At 49.0% G+C, this 14,672-nt stretch overlaps 1 protein-coding gene across 7 annotated transcripts in view; it reads right to left on the reverse strand.

Moving 5' to 3' along the window:
• Hlcs (holocarboxylase synthetase) overlaps positions 1 to 14,672 on the reverse strand; it is a 172,106-nt gene that overhangs the window by 27,340 nt on the left and 130,094 nt on the right. The window lies entirely within an intron of this gene.

The raw sequence follows: 14,672 nt of genomic DNA on the forward strand, positions 1-14,672 counted from the left end.
CTGTACAGCACAGAAAAAGAAACAAAGACAGCTGACCTGTGCACGAAATATAGCTCCAGCTGAGTGTGGTGGCCGCACTTGTAATTCCAACCCTCAGTAGGCTGCCACAGGAAAAAAGTTCAAGATCATCTTGGGCTCTCGAGTGAGATTTTGATTCAAGAGTAGACAGGGACTCAGTCCAGTGCTTGCCATGAAAGCACAGGGGGTGTGAGTTTAGTACCCAGGACCCACATGCAGAAGCTAGGCATGGGAGGCAGGTTTAAAATCTCAGTGTTGGGGACAGAAAAACTGGCGGCTTGTTGGGGCTTGCCAGGACTTGCCGGGGCTTGCTGGGCAGCCTAGCCTACTTTGCAAGCTCCAGGTCAGTGAGAGGCCTGCCTCAACAAACAAGGTGGATGGGACTGAAAAAAAGACTCACAGTCAGTCTCTGGTCACCACAGACGTGCACACACGTGCATCTGCAGGCACACGCACGCACACACATGCTCACACACACATACACACTTCAGATTTGCTTACAGAGCCCCTTAGGAGTACAGGCACCAGGACAGACACACACACACACACACACACACACACACACACACGACAGACAGACATAAAGTGTAGCCCCCAGTGAGCTCTCTGGTCTTCCGGCAGTTTGTTCTTGTCACTGGTCGCGCCAACACCATCCAGTACAGCTCTAATTAGGATCTGCCACGCTTTCAAGGGCCAAAGATTCCCTCAGAGTCTCCAGTTCAGCCTGGAAGTTCAGGAAGTCAATCTAGTTGTCTGAGCCCCGGTTCTCACTTTTGGGATTGCAGTTACACAGGGCTTTTTATGAACGACCAATATGCAAAAAGCGCAAACGAGACCCAGGCCTCCTGAGTCTCCTCCTTTGGGCAGGAGGGTTCACGTTAATTTGCCTCCTTGAATTCCACATGAGTCACACAGAACATGGGAAGGGTCGATCTGAGCTCAGGTCAGCATGCCCTGTCACGGTATCATTAAAGAAGATCCAGGCAGCGGCTTGGAGGGTGCCTGCTCCTCGCTGGTTGAGGCAGTTCAGCAGACGTGGCACCTAAAGCAGCCTACGGGAAAATGGGCACACTTATAAGACAAGCCTAACAGGACACAGCTACACATAAAATACTCAGGGCACAAGGGGCCCACAAAGAGGGCATCTGCACAATAGGTGGGCACTCCTGCCAAGTTCTCTACACAATGGGAAAGGCATCAAATCTGGACAGAGTGCTCGAATCGCCACACTCAGAGGGCTCCCCCTCTGCTGCCAACATTCCAGCAGCTGAGGCAGAATGCCTCATTCAGCCGACGAGGCAGGGCTGCATTAGCCCCGTGCACTGTCAAGGGAGGGTGCCAGAAGAGAGGGAAACTAAGACCCACAGAGGTGACTCCAGATCAGCTGACTGGGATCTGACTCTCCTCCACAGAGTGTTTGCCTCCCCATGAGTGGGAGCCCTTGGCTGCACATTTCCAAGCTGCCTCATTACCTTAAATAATCTAACCTGCGGAACTTTAAAGAGAATCCATCATGACAACACACCAGCCTGGGACAGGACACTTCACGTTGACGGCAATCCCTTTCCTTCATGCTGTGACTTCTACCCACGTTCCAGATAGCATAGTGGTGGAGCCCTGAGGTGACAGAGTTGTGGCAGATGCATCACCGAGCGTCATGGCCAAGTCTTCAATGTCATCCTTTGCTCTGGCAGAAGCTCAGTTATGATCAAACCCTATGAGATAAGTCCTGCAGACGCCATGCTACACAGGAAACTGCTTGTCTGGACGTATTTACAGAAGAGAAGCCAAAGGACAGCTTGGAAAAATGTCAGCTAACCACAGGTGCTCTTCCACTAACCCCCTTCTTACGCACCCTAGCACGCAGTGCACAACAGGGACACCGGTGACTCTTCAACCGACAATGGTTGACTGAAAATCCACCATGGCAGCTGTCTGTCTTGGGACATCTTGGAAACCAGGCTCTCCCACACAGCTCCCAGCTTAATCCACCTGTGACGCTTTCTATGCGCCCACGAAGAAGGGTCTCTGGCAACCAGGAAGCAGAGAGGAAGACCCTGTCTCATAATCAATTTTTAACAGAGATGAAAATATCGGAAGGGTCAGTGAGACGGCTCGGCGGGTGACCTGACTTCAGTCCCTGGAATGGACATGAAGGCAAAGAAGCCGGCTGGGCATGATGGTGCAAGCCTCTAATCCCAACCCTCCTGAGGCAAAGGCAGGTGGATCGCAGGGCAAGTTCCAGGACAGCCAGGGCTACACAGAGAAATCTCGTATTGAGAAAAGCAAAAAATACCAAAACCATGGAAGAAGAGAACGGATTCTACCTAGTTTTGCAAGGATTGTACAACTCTGTCCCCTGGCCAGTGCTAGGTGCTGGCTCGGCATCAGTTAGTACACTCAATTACCAACGGTTCTCGAGTGAACACACCTCTCAGAAATTTGTGAGAGTTTCAGGAGCTTTCTTTTATTCCTATCTGTTCTTTCAGTGATGGTGTAACAATACAGTATGTTTTTAACTACACTATATTATACAATATTCATAATAGATAATGCAGTTATATACAAAGAACAACCATTTCATATGTTGCCACTAGAAAAACTATCCTTAACTAAGGCAGGCTAACAAGAGCTGAAGGAACCTGACCACGGTGGCCTGAGTTCGAGGTTGTCACATGGCTCAGAGGCTCCCGCCTCTTCAAACTTATGAAGCCACCATGTTCCCACCTGACTACAGAAGGGGAAAGGGAGAGTGGGGGCTGCAGGGGTGAGACCTGGAAGAAATACCCTCATGCTCACCCCATGGGGCCCCCAGGCACAGAGGGGGGCTGCGTGGCTGCGGACTGCATCTCAGAACGTCCTTGCCACCGTACCCAGTACCACATACACAATTCGCACCTGGTGAAGGTTTTCACTGTGCTTTCTACTCCGTGATGTTTCTTCCCTAAGGCATCTGACAGAGTTAGTGGTTGAGAATGGGAGGAGTTAGCAGTCAAACCCTGTTTCACTACTCTGCCTTCAACTTCAGGAACATCAGCGCTCCAGGGAAAGACTCACGCTACTTAGGGCTCCTGTCCTGCTGCCGATGGATTCGGCATACAGTATCACCCAATGGCAGTGTGGTCCCTGTGTGATTCCCAAGTGCCGAACCAATCACAGTGTGAGCAGCCAAGCAGTTCTCACTAGTCGGGAGCCAGCCGTCACCGGTTATTTTAGAGAGAGAGAATCACACAGAGTACAGTAGGGGCTCAGGGAGATGCTCAGTCAGTGAAGTGCTTGCCGTGCAAGTGCGAGGACCTGAGTTTGCATCCCCAGAGCCCAGATGACAAGCCAGGTGCTGAGGTATGCACCTACAATCCTAACCCGGGGAGACAGTAGGACCCCTGTGGGGGGAGCTTTGAGTTCAATGAGAGGCTCTGTTTCAAACCCGAAGGCGCAGAGCAATTGAAGAAACGCAATGTCGACCCCTGGCCTCCACCCACATGTGCACGCACACGTGCACTCATGAAATCCACCCCCATGTGCACTCATTAAAAACAATAGTAAACTAATGTGACAACAATTCCCAAGTAAGGTTTCTCTTATTTCAGAGGCCAAAAACACAGCAGCAGGCATGGTTAGGGTGAAATGACCTATGCGATCAAGAACCATAGACGTTGGGGGTAGGCTGCCAACCCTGTCTCTAACTGAAAGGCAAGGCTAGGCGTGACACTAGCTGTTGTAGGAGGCCGCTTGTCTATCCCCGGCCACCTGGCTGCTCTGACCCGAAATAACCACACAGACACTGTATTAATAAATCACTGCTTGGCCCATTTGCTCCAGCTTCTTATTGGCTAACTCCTACATATTAATTTAACCCATTTCTATTAATCTGTGTATCACCACAAAGTCATAGCCTACCAACAAAGTTTCAGCACGTCTGTGTCTGGCAGAGGCTCCATGGCGTCCCCTGACTCCGTCCTTCTTTCTCCCAGCATTCAGTTTAGTTTTCCCCACCTGCCTAAATTTTGCCCTATCAACAGGCCAAGGCAGTTTCTTTATTCACCAATGGCAATTACAGTACATAGAGGGGAATCCCACATCACCTCTCCTTTTCTGTTTAAATAAAAAAGGAAGGCTTTAACTTTAACATAGTAAAATTACATATAACAAACAGGTATCAAGCAAGAATTATAGTAAAAATATTTATATCTACTTTATCTTTTATCATAACTAAGGAAAACTATAATTATAAATTCTTCAACTCCATCAAAGACTTCAGAAAGATATAATATTATCTAAGTAAACCAGAAGTGCATTGTAAGCAACTTCCAAAACTCTAGAAATGACAGAGACATCTGGATGCCTAGACAATCACCCAAAGTTCTTCTGTACCATTGGGGCATCCATATTCAGCCTACAGGCCCATAGTATTTGGCAGACTTTTCCACGAAGCAGGAAAGGAGGCAGAGTCAGAGAGAAGCCATAGAGCTGCTGGCGGAAACAGACACGCTGAAACTTTGCTGGCAGGCCACAACCTCGTGGTAAAATATAAAATAAGGGAGACGGGTTAATTCTAGATGTGAGAGCTAGTTAGCAATATGCTCAAGTAATTGGGCAAGCAGTTACTGTGTGATTATTTTGGGCTGAGCAGCTGGGCATGAAGCAAGTGGCCTCCTCCAGCAACTAGCTACTACAGTGGCCTGACTAGGTGAAGACACTCGCAAAACATAAATTCCGTGGTGTTCTGGGGTGGACATGGAAGTGACACCCTGTCCACAGACAGGGAACAGGCGGATAATGTCCACCGCCAACCTGTCTAACGCAGCAACATTTGTACGCTAAGGATGGAGGGGGTTTATGTAACATTAAAAGCTATGATTTTCTCCTCTCAAAACGAGTGGAACGTGCAGTATTCAACCTGGAGCTCAGAAACACTCGCACAGGGCGACCTTGTGTCCAGGAGTTTATTGCCAAGGTTCCAGTTTATGCCCACGAGGCACGGCGAGGTTCCTGGATGTGGCTGCAGCCTTTGGCTTCCCCTAGCAGAGCTCCTGGCTCCGGCAAGTTTTGGCTGCAAGTTCTATCCTCGGCTGATTTATTTCTCAGTTCCTTTTTCTCCGAATGAATCATATCCATGTTGCCAAAGCAAGAGTAGAAAAAAAAAAACCCATAGATTTAAAAAAAATTACAAGGTTAAGAAAAACAGTCTTCAATATAGAAGTGGATTTGTGATCAAATATCCATTTCAGAAAACTGTCAGAACCAGGCAAGGTAATGGACAATTTGTTCTCCGCATCTCCATCGCGAGTAAGGCCCGTGCACACATAGGCCACCCATGCGCCCTGAGTCCATTCACCTCACCAGACCACCGGCCTTCTCTGAGGATGAATCCCAGTCAGTAGGGCCGTTTCCTCTCTCTGCACTAACACAATGCTTCATTACACCAAGACACAGCGTTCTCCATTTGCTGTCAGCCAGGTAAATAGTGAAGCTTAAACATCACAGTCACCTTGAAAATGTTAAACATTCCCCCTTATATCAATGTATATGCAACACCAAACCTCCTCCGGGCCTGCTGGCAGCTACTGCTTCACGAGTCCGCCACGAGGCCACATTAGCTTTTCCCGCACTCCCGCACTCCGTGCAACACTCGAAACTGGTGCTGACTGCCCCAATCCACCCCACCCCAGCCCCACCTCCAGGTGCTGGACTGCTGACCAGCACATAGGGGACCGCTCCTAGTTTTGTCTGACCAGGAAGGGTTTTTAGCTAACTTTTACAAAGGAAATTAAGGTGGTCACAGGCAGGGATCCAGGTCTACTCTATGCATCCATGAGGCCCTCTCCAAGCGACTGATCCACACCGTCTAGGCACAGCCTGCCTGCTGGTCCCAGTGGTGAAAGCTGGAGACCTCACCAGCTGGTGTCCTTCTCCCACACCCAGCCTCGGGTTCTCCAGGGGCATCAAAGTACAGCAGAGCAGAGCCAGAAGGCCCAGCGCAGGCCGTTCACTCCGTGAGGGTGGTGAACGGCCTCCTAACACCGGTCAACAATGCTGGGTCTCTGGGGTTCCCCGTGTATCACAGGAATGAAGCTTAGCAACCAAGGACAAGATAAAAAGACCCCCGAGTCTGCCATTTGCCGTCACGTGACACTTGTGTATGTGTCAGCTGATATACCAACTCTCTCAACATCCATCCTCCCAGCTCCAGAAGCTCAGGACAAGTACAGTCAATCACGTGACTCAGTGGCCCTCTGGCTAGCAAGGGTCTCCAACTTTCCAGTCTGCCAAGCTGTGTCAGCCTGTGTCAGAGGATGGCCCAAGCTGTTCCTCCAGTGGAGACAGAGGACTAGAATGACATCCAGCTTCAGAAACATGAAGGTGACCAAAAGATGCCTCCAGGTTTTAAACCAAAGCAACGAAACTTCTCAGTGAGCCCTGGATACTTAGTCACGTGTAAAAAACGATAGTTAAGGCCGGGTACGGCTCAGTGGGTGAGGTGCAGGCAGTGCAAACACGAGGGCCCGAGCTCAGATGCATCACACAGAAGCTGGGCACTGTGGTCCATGCCTGCGGTCGCAGTCTGGAGCAGGGGCAGGTGGATCCCAGGAGCTCGCTGGTTGGCAATTCTAGCCAAAATATTGAACTCTAGGTTCAGGGAGACACCCCATACAAAAATATGAAGGAATATTCCAGATATTGACCTCTGGCTTACACACACACATATAGAGACATATACATATACATATATCACATATAATGCACACTCATATGGACACACAGGTGCATGCATGTGCACACACACACACACACACACAATGGCCAGGCATGCCCTGAAGCAATCTCAGGCTCAGACCTGTGCTGGCTTCTTGGGTTTAGGTGCCTCCTCCTCCCAGCCTGCCTGGCTCTGGGCTCTGTGTTTATGGGCAGGGCGGCAGGAAGGACATGACCTCTCCAGCTCGTGGCGGGTTAAGCAGCCTGATTGAACACTGCTGCTAATTAAGGGCCCCTCTTGTCTGGCAGGACCACCGGGGCACCTTCTGCACTTGTTCATGACCACTGCACCTCTCTCAGAAATTAGCCCTTGATGAGTACAGACAGGGGCCCAGCTGGTCCTCCGAGTCCTCCCAAGTAGATAAATGGAAAGTAATCAGAGCGCTGCTGACTGCCAAGGGGAGAGGGGTTCTCCGTGACCTCTTGGTAATATCCACAGTATACTTTTACTAGGGTAATTCTCCACACCGGGGGCACTCGACGCAGCCAGGAATGGTGGGAGAGCGTCTCTGATGGCAACGGCATCTGGTGTGAAGTCCACCTTGTAAAGGAGCTGCTGAAGGAATACAGAAGTGACTTACGGAAAGCTAATTTTCTATCGGCAAATTATTTTCAGGCGTGCTGTTCCCCGACAACACTTCGTGGACCCCAAAGAGCTCCTAGGGCAGTTTGCAAACTGCATGGCATTAAACCCTTTGCATGTCAAATCCTTCCAACTTACAGAAGGAGCCGCAGTCTCTCCTGAAAGCGAGATTTGTGTCCCCGATTGTCCAGCCCTTCCTTCCAAATATGGAAAGGAGGAGGCAGACATGCTATTGATTATCTCCTCGTTCCTGCGGGTCTGGCAGGGCTCTGCTAAGCCCCTTTGGCTCAGGGTCTCCCACAGTGCTGTGATCCTGGTGTCAGCCAGGCCCAAAGCCACCTTCAGGCTTGGCCTGGGAGGTCTTACCTCCAAGCTTATCTCATGGTTTAGCTCTCTGTAGACTATTTATTACTCAGGAGGCTTTTGTCCCGGGCTCCCACAGCCTGTCAGTCTGCTCTCCCAGCTCCCTGAGCTCTCTGGGATGGGGAGAGAATGGGGGAGGGGCAGTGGCAGCAAGACAGACAGACCTAGCAAGGAAGATGCCACAGTCTGGTTCATGAGCCAGTCTCAGGAGCGACAGCGTACTTGTGCTATACTTGATTAGATGAACGAGTACTAAGAACAGTACCAAGGGCGGAAGGCAGAGGGCCCTTGCTGCATGAACCAGGGCCCGTCCTTCCATAGTGAGTCCCATGTTAGGCTACACATTCCCATCATCCCTCAGGTCCCATGGAGTCATGGCTTCCTATCACAAATGGGGTGATAAGCAAGAAAACTCGTGAAGCCCACCAGGGTAAACCAGTCTTCAAGCACGGCTGTCCGGAGCCAACGATTCTAAGAAATCAGCGGTTTGGTGGCCTGTCCCTTTTTATTATGTGTCCACAGACTGCCATGGCTGTTTCAGGTACTTGGCACATGAGGAAACTACATGCTCAGAGATAAAAATAAATAAAATAGATTTAAAAAAAAACACTGCATTTCCAGCCATGTGTGATGGGTAAATATTGAATCTAGCGCATCTCGGCATGACCCTACTCTTAGATGAGGAAGGATGTTGGGCAAGGGTACAGCGTCCCATCACTTAGGAACCACAGGTGAGCAAGCACCTCCTGGCAATACTCAACTATACTAAAACAGACAGTAACAGATCACCTGTCCAAACAGTTTTAGGGGCTTGCATCACAGTACTACAGATTAGGAAATCTAAAGGAGCCAGATGTGATGCTGTAAAGCCATTAACCCCAGCACTCAGGAGGCACAGGCAGGTTCATCCCTGCAAGCTCAAAGCCAGCACAATCCACGTAGTGAGTCCCAGCCTAGTCCACTTAGTGAGTCCCAGCCTAGTCCACGTAGTGAGTCCCTGTCTAGTCCACATAGTGAGTCCCAACCTAATCCACATAGTGAGACCCTGTCTAGTCTGCATAGTGAGACCCTGTCTAGTCTGCATAGTGAGTCCCAGCCTAGTCTACATAGTGAGACCCTGTCTAGTCTGCATAGTGAGACCCTGTCTAGTCCACTTAGTGAGTCCCAGCCTAGTCCACATAGTGAGTCCCAGCCTAGTCTACATAGTGAGACCCTGTCTAGTCTGCATAGTGAGTCCCTGTCTCAGAAATAAGTAGATAAGTAAACGAATAAGTTAAAAACCACCAGAATAAAAGTAAATTTGGTAACGGTACAAAACCAGAATACAGAAAAACTCAGTGCCACGACAGGGCTACATTCTAGCAGTGGCTAAACAGTAAATTTTGTTACAACATATCTGGACTGTGGAAAAATCTGAAGAACAGAAAAAAAGTAGAACATGGAATTACCCACGATCCTATCATGCTGTGGGACAATGTGTGCCCTGTAAAGACTTGTCACTTGTATTGGTTTAATAAAATGCTGATTGGCCAGTAGTCAGGTAGGGTGACCAGAACAGGAGAATTCTGGGAAGAGGAAAGGCTCAGTCTCCAGTCATCAACCAGACACAGAGGATGCAAGATGAGAATGCCTCACTGATAAAAGGTACCAAGCCACGTGGCTGACACAGATAAGAATAATGGGTTAATTTAAGATGTAAGGGTCAATGGGAAGCCTGAGCTAACAGGCTAACCAGTTTATAATTAATGTAGACCTCTGTGTATTTCTTTGAGACTGAACAGCTGCAGGACTGGGCGAGGCAGAAACATCTGTCAACACTACCACCAAAAAATGTTTTGGTAAAATTGTTTAATTTGTTTTCTATAGGGTGTTAATATAGCCAGAAACAAAACACCACAGCCAGACACCATTGCCCAAGCGAGCTGTGGTTTTCACTGCTGCGGCGTGTGATCACTTTCTCCTGCAGATCAGGCCCTGGAGCCAGCTCATCAGGGTGTGGTGTCCGAGACTGATATGTGAGTCGGGCTGTCCTGAACTCCACATGTGTGCTGTGTCACATGTGCACCCCGCACATTATTATCCATACACACAACAGCAGTACACACAGGAGTGTAAAAACAAGGGTGGGGTAGCGTGAGGTATACACACACGTGTGGGGGTGTGCATGCGTGGGTGGGGTACTGTCCATGTGTAGGTACACATGTGTATACATGTGTGTGTGCATACATGTGCTTGTAAGTGGAAGCCAGAGGCTAGAATCGGGTGTTTTCTCACTCGCTCTCGAACTCAAATGCCTGAGGCAGGGTCTCTTACGTGAACCCAGATTTGAACGATCTGGTTAATGTGGCTAGCCAGCATGCTCTGGGGATCTTCTGTCCCACATTGCCTAAGAGGAGGATCTCCACTTGGCATTCATGTGGTCTCTGGGGGCCCGAATGCTGTCTTCATCCCTGGCTATAAGCACTTTACCCATTTAGCCATCTCCAAGACCTGATTTGAAATGGATGTTTGGATCATTCGTCATCTTGTTATGACTTAGTTTGTAAAAACTGGTTCCATTTGCTTATTTAAGAAATTAAAATTGTGTTCCTCTGCTCCTCATTTCCTGCTTCTTAAAACATTGCCGGGGCATTCATTTCAGTTTCTTGAGTGGCTTCTGTTTTCATGTTTCCTTACATTTTTACATTACTGCACCAGGGACCACCGTACGTGCTGTTATGTTTTACAGCCTGCCACAGCCAATCTTGTACCACTTCCTGTGTGATGAAGAAACCTTAGACCCACAGGAGCCCATATCGACCACATTAGGCTGGAGTTGTGTCATGTAGGGAGAGCATCTACAGGTGTTAGAGACCGCGAGGTAGCGGAATCCTCGTTCTAAACAGCTATGTGGTTAACCAAAAGACCGAAAAAGGGGAAAGCATATAAACCGAGACTGTGTACCTACGCAAACAGCTCATTCCCAGTTCTCTTCACCCATCCCACCCAGGACCTGAGCTCCCTGCGCCTCCATGTCCCCTCGCTGGCAGAGGTCCCTTCAGCCTGGGTCACAGTGATGGTCTGCTGGCGAGTCCTGAGTTTGTGTCCACCATGCCCACTAGATCTGCCATCCTTACACCCTGGTACACTCAGTTAAACATGGTTTGTTTGCTGTACAACCCTTGTGTAGGGCTGAGGGTCGCAAGAACTGGCTGCCATCGGTGTTTGGTTCTACGCTAGCCACCACGAGAGTCCCAGCTCCAGTTAACTTCAGGTCTGGATGAAGAAGTTCATCTTCAAATTGCCATAGATAGATGCATCACTTTGACCTATCCCCATTGGGTCACCGGCTTAGATCATCAAGTCTTTGATAATCCTGTGGAATCTGATGCCATTGTAGTAGCCCCTCACCCTCTAAGCTCTGAAAAGTTCTTGCAGGTCTTTGGAGCCTGAGCCTAGTAACTCAAGTATGAAGATCCCCATGCTAGTCTCCAGGTAGATGTTGGCATCTGCCAGGTATCCAGGGAATTACCCAATAAAAATAAATTTTAAGGGGCTGACTCAGTAGTTAAGAGCACTGCCTGCTCATCCAGAGGACCCTGGTTCAATTCCCAGTAACCACACGGCAGCCCACAACTGTCTGTGACTCCAGTTCCAGGGGATATGGCATCATCACACAGACATACATGCAGGCAAAACACCAATGTATATAAAATAACAATAAATAAATTAATAATTTTAAGAAAGGTTTGGGGTTAGGGCTGTAGCTCAGTTGGTAGAGTGTTAGCATTCAGGAAACCCTATGGTCAACTCCCAGCACCACATAGGGTAGGCATGGCATGTATGTCTGTAATCCACGACTGAAGTATGTTTGTGTACAGGCAGGAAGGTCAGAAGTTCAAGGTCATCTCTGACTGCACAGAGAATTAGAGGCCAGGCTGAGATTCATGAGACCCTAGAGGAAAGGAAGAAGGAGGACGAACAGAGGGAGGAAGGAAAGTTTAGCTCCAAATTCTCCAGCATGCTTTCAGTGGAGGAGGAGAGGCTCTCCGGGTGTCCTGGGCATCCAGGAAAATATCCAAATTCCTTGAGATCACCAAGTGGACAAGAACATGGGGACTCTTGGCCAGACAGAGCTGCCTTTGGAACAGGCGACACCTAGGAGTGAAGACGTCCCATCAGCAATGGCTAGCACAACCACGTGTCCTCAGCCGGCAGCACATGGAGAATAGCTCAGCCAAACTTTACGCATGTCTCCCACCCAGAAAAACCACAAGAAACACAAAATTGTTTTTTTTTTTAAAGTCATAGAGTTCTAAGACGATTTCAGTTCTTGCCAGGCTCGCACATGACGATTTTTAATTAGGAAACCAATAACTTTGGCTAAACACATATTATTCTTTTAGAACCAGTAATGCGACCACACTGGGGCTATGAGCTACACACTGTCATGCTGACCTTCTTTTGGTCGCCATGGGACCCAGCCTAGTTTCGCGGCAGCGCTCTCCGTCACAGGCTCTAAAACAGTGTCCTCCAGAGAGAATGCAATGTGCCCAGTACTGAACAGTTATGCCTGGCAAGTCGACAAGTCATGGAGTCTCCTAGAATTTCTATTATACGTCGAATACATCAAATTAAAAAGAAAGATTTATTTGCTTCCTTTTCTCCCCCTGGACACAGTACCCAGTGTTTCTAGGGCTAGCCTGACACTCGTCACGTAGATGAACCACCAGGCCATGATTCAGAGATCAACGCCTCTGCTTCCCAAGTGCTGGGATTAAAGGTGCCTTCAAGTCCAGGACTAAGACTTATTTTCATCTTAGTTATGTGTATGTATGCATCTGAAATTGTGTGCACTTGAGTGCAGGTGCCAGCTGAGGGCAGAAGAAGGCACAGGGTCTCCTGGAGCTGGGGCTACAAACAGCTATAAACTGCCTGATGGGCACCAAGCACCAAAGTGCAACCGTTTGCAAGAACAGAACCCATTCTTAACCAAGACCTCCTTAAGAAATTTTAAGTAATGAGGCATGATTAATAAAAACTCAGGGAGAAAAACTGGGGTTCAACCTGAAGGTCAGAAAAGCAAAACCGCCAGTCTGGCTCTTACCTCTACCTCAGTCTGAAAATGGCGATCCTGCCTCCAGGAATCTCAGGATGAGACTGAGACTGAGAGCTGTCTCTTCCTGTTTTACAATCCTCTCTAGTTCTGGGATTAGAGGTGTGCACCACTGGGATTAAAGGCATGCCCCACCTGGTTTTTATGGCAACTAGTGTGGCTACTGGGATTAAAGGTGTGTGTCACCGCTGCCTGGTCTGTAAGGCTGACCAGTGGGGCTGTTTTATTCTCTGATCTTCAGGCAAGCTTTATTTATTAAAATGCAAATGAAACGCCATTGCACAGCGACATTACTTACTTGCGTGTATAAATTTATGGAGGGTTGCACAATCACCCCCTACATGTGGAGGTAAGGACAGCTTACAGGTGTTGCTTCTCTGCTCCCGTCACGTGGGGACTAGAAACTGAAGTCAGATTTGGGAGTACACACTGTTAACTGCTGGGCCATCTCACCGGCCTCTAGGCTACACTTTGAGCTGATATACAGCTGGCCCCTGACTTACGGGCTTCTACCCAGAGACAGCACTTTGTCCTCCAATGGCACAACTGCCAGCTCTCTAAGAGGGTCTTACTATTTCATCCCAGGTGATGTTTACAAGGGACAAGATCCCACACCTGATGCCGGGGAGCAAGAGGCACAGATTGCAGACTTAATGTTTAGATTTTGGGATATTTGAAGAGATTTCACTGGCTGAGTAAACTTAATCCAAAAAGCTCAGAAATCCCTAACTTTTTCTTTTTGTGACAAGGCCTCTCTATGCATTCCAGGCTGGCCTCGAACTCAAGGTCCTTCTGATTCAACTGCCTGAGGAGTGGGGATTATGGTGAGTGTTGCCAGGGCTGGCCTGAAATCCAAAACTTTTTGAGCATCATGACACTGTGTTTTGGATTTCAGATTTTTCATACTAGAGATGTGCACCCTGCTTGTCATTCGAGACCACGAACAGTAGGCGCCTACCTATTCACGTCTGGAAAGTGAGCTCAAAGCTGCAACTGACTCCAGTGCAGGTGCTGACAGGGATGAAGGCTTTGGCCTTCCTGGGCTGGGCCAGCCTGGAGGGGTGAGGAGCCAGGAGCAGCCTTGGTGTGGAGCCAACACACCCACTTATCCCATTGCGATGCTGATGAGCCAACCATCCGTAGTGTGAAGAGCGAGCCCTAGTTCAGTCTGCAGTGTGTGTGTTTGTGTATGTGCATGTGTGTGTGCATGTGTGTGCGCATGCATGTGTGCATGCATGCCTCTCACCGAGCTAGTTACAAAAGTCAGGTTCACTCCTTGGAGAAAAGTGTTTCTGAAGTTCAAGTAATTTAGAGGTCTCTTCCGCACTCACGGCATCCACGTGTCATGATTAACACCTGACCTTCCAAAACGCCTGCTTCCAGAGACCCCACCTGCTGCGGACACCAAGGGAGAGCGTGGATGGCAGGCCAGAAGCTGAACCAGAAGCTGGGCTCACAGCCGCAGATGGAAACACCATTTTGCCTACACAGGACTCTTCGGGAGCCACGGGCTGGCCTCCCAGAAACTGGCCCCGCCCAGCTGCAAGGCGCACGTGTCACAAGGTGTAGGAACCACTGAGGTGTTGTGGAATCAAACACCCAGGCTCGGAAGTCTCTCTCTGCTTCTCAAAGTCCCATCAAGCCAGGAAGTAACAGGTTCCCAACAGATTTCAGAGACAAAAACAAAAGCCTACATTCTGTGGCACGAGGCTTAATTATCCTAGCAGAAGGCGATGCTACTCTAAGTCCCGAAGTTCCATGTCTCTATATCGTGCACGACTGACCGTGTCCACCTGTGTAGCTGAATGTTTTTCTGTGTCTCGCCTGCTTCCCCTGCACCAGTTTCTCTCCCGCCCC

The sequence above is a fragment of the Alexandromys fortis genome, unplaced genomic scaffold (assembly GCF_014885135.2).
Source record: "Alexandromys fortis isolate MF-2015 unplaced genomic scaffold, M_Fortis_MF-2015_v1.1 scaffold_128, whole genome shotgun sequence".
Taxonomy (NCBI): Eukaryota; Metazoa; Chordata; class Mammalia; order Rodentia; family Cricetidae; genus Alexandromys; species Alexandromys fortis.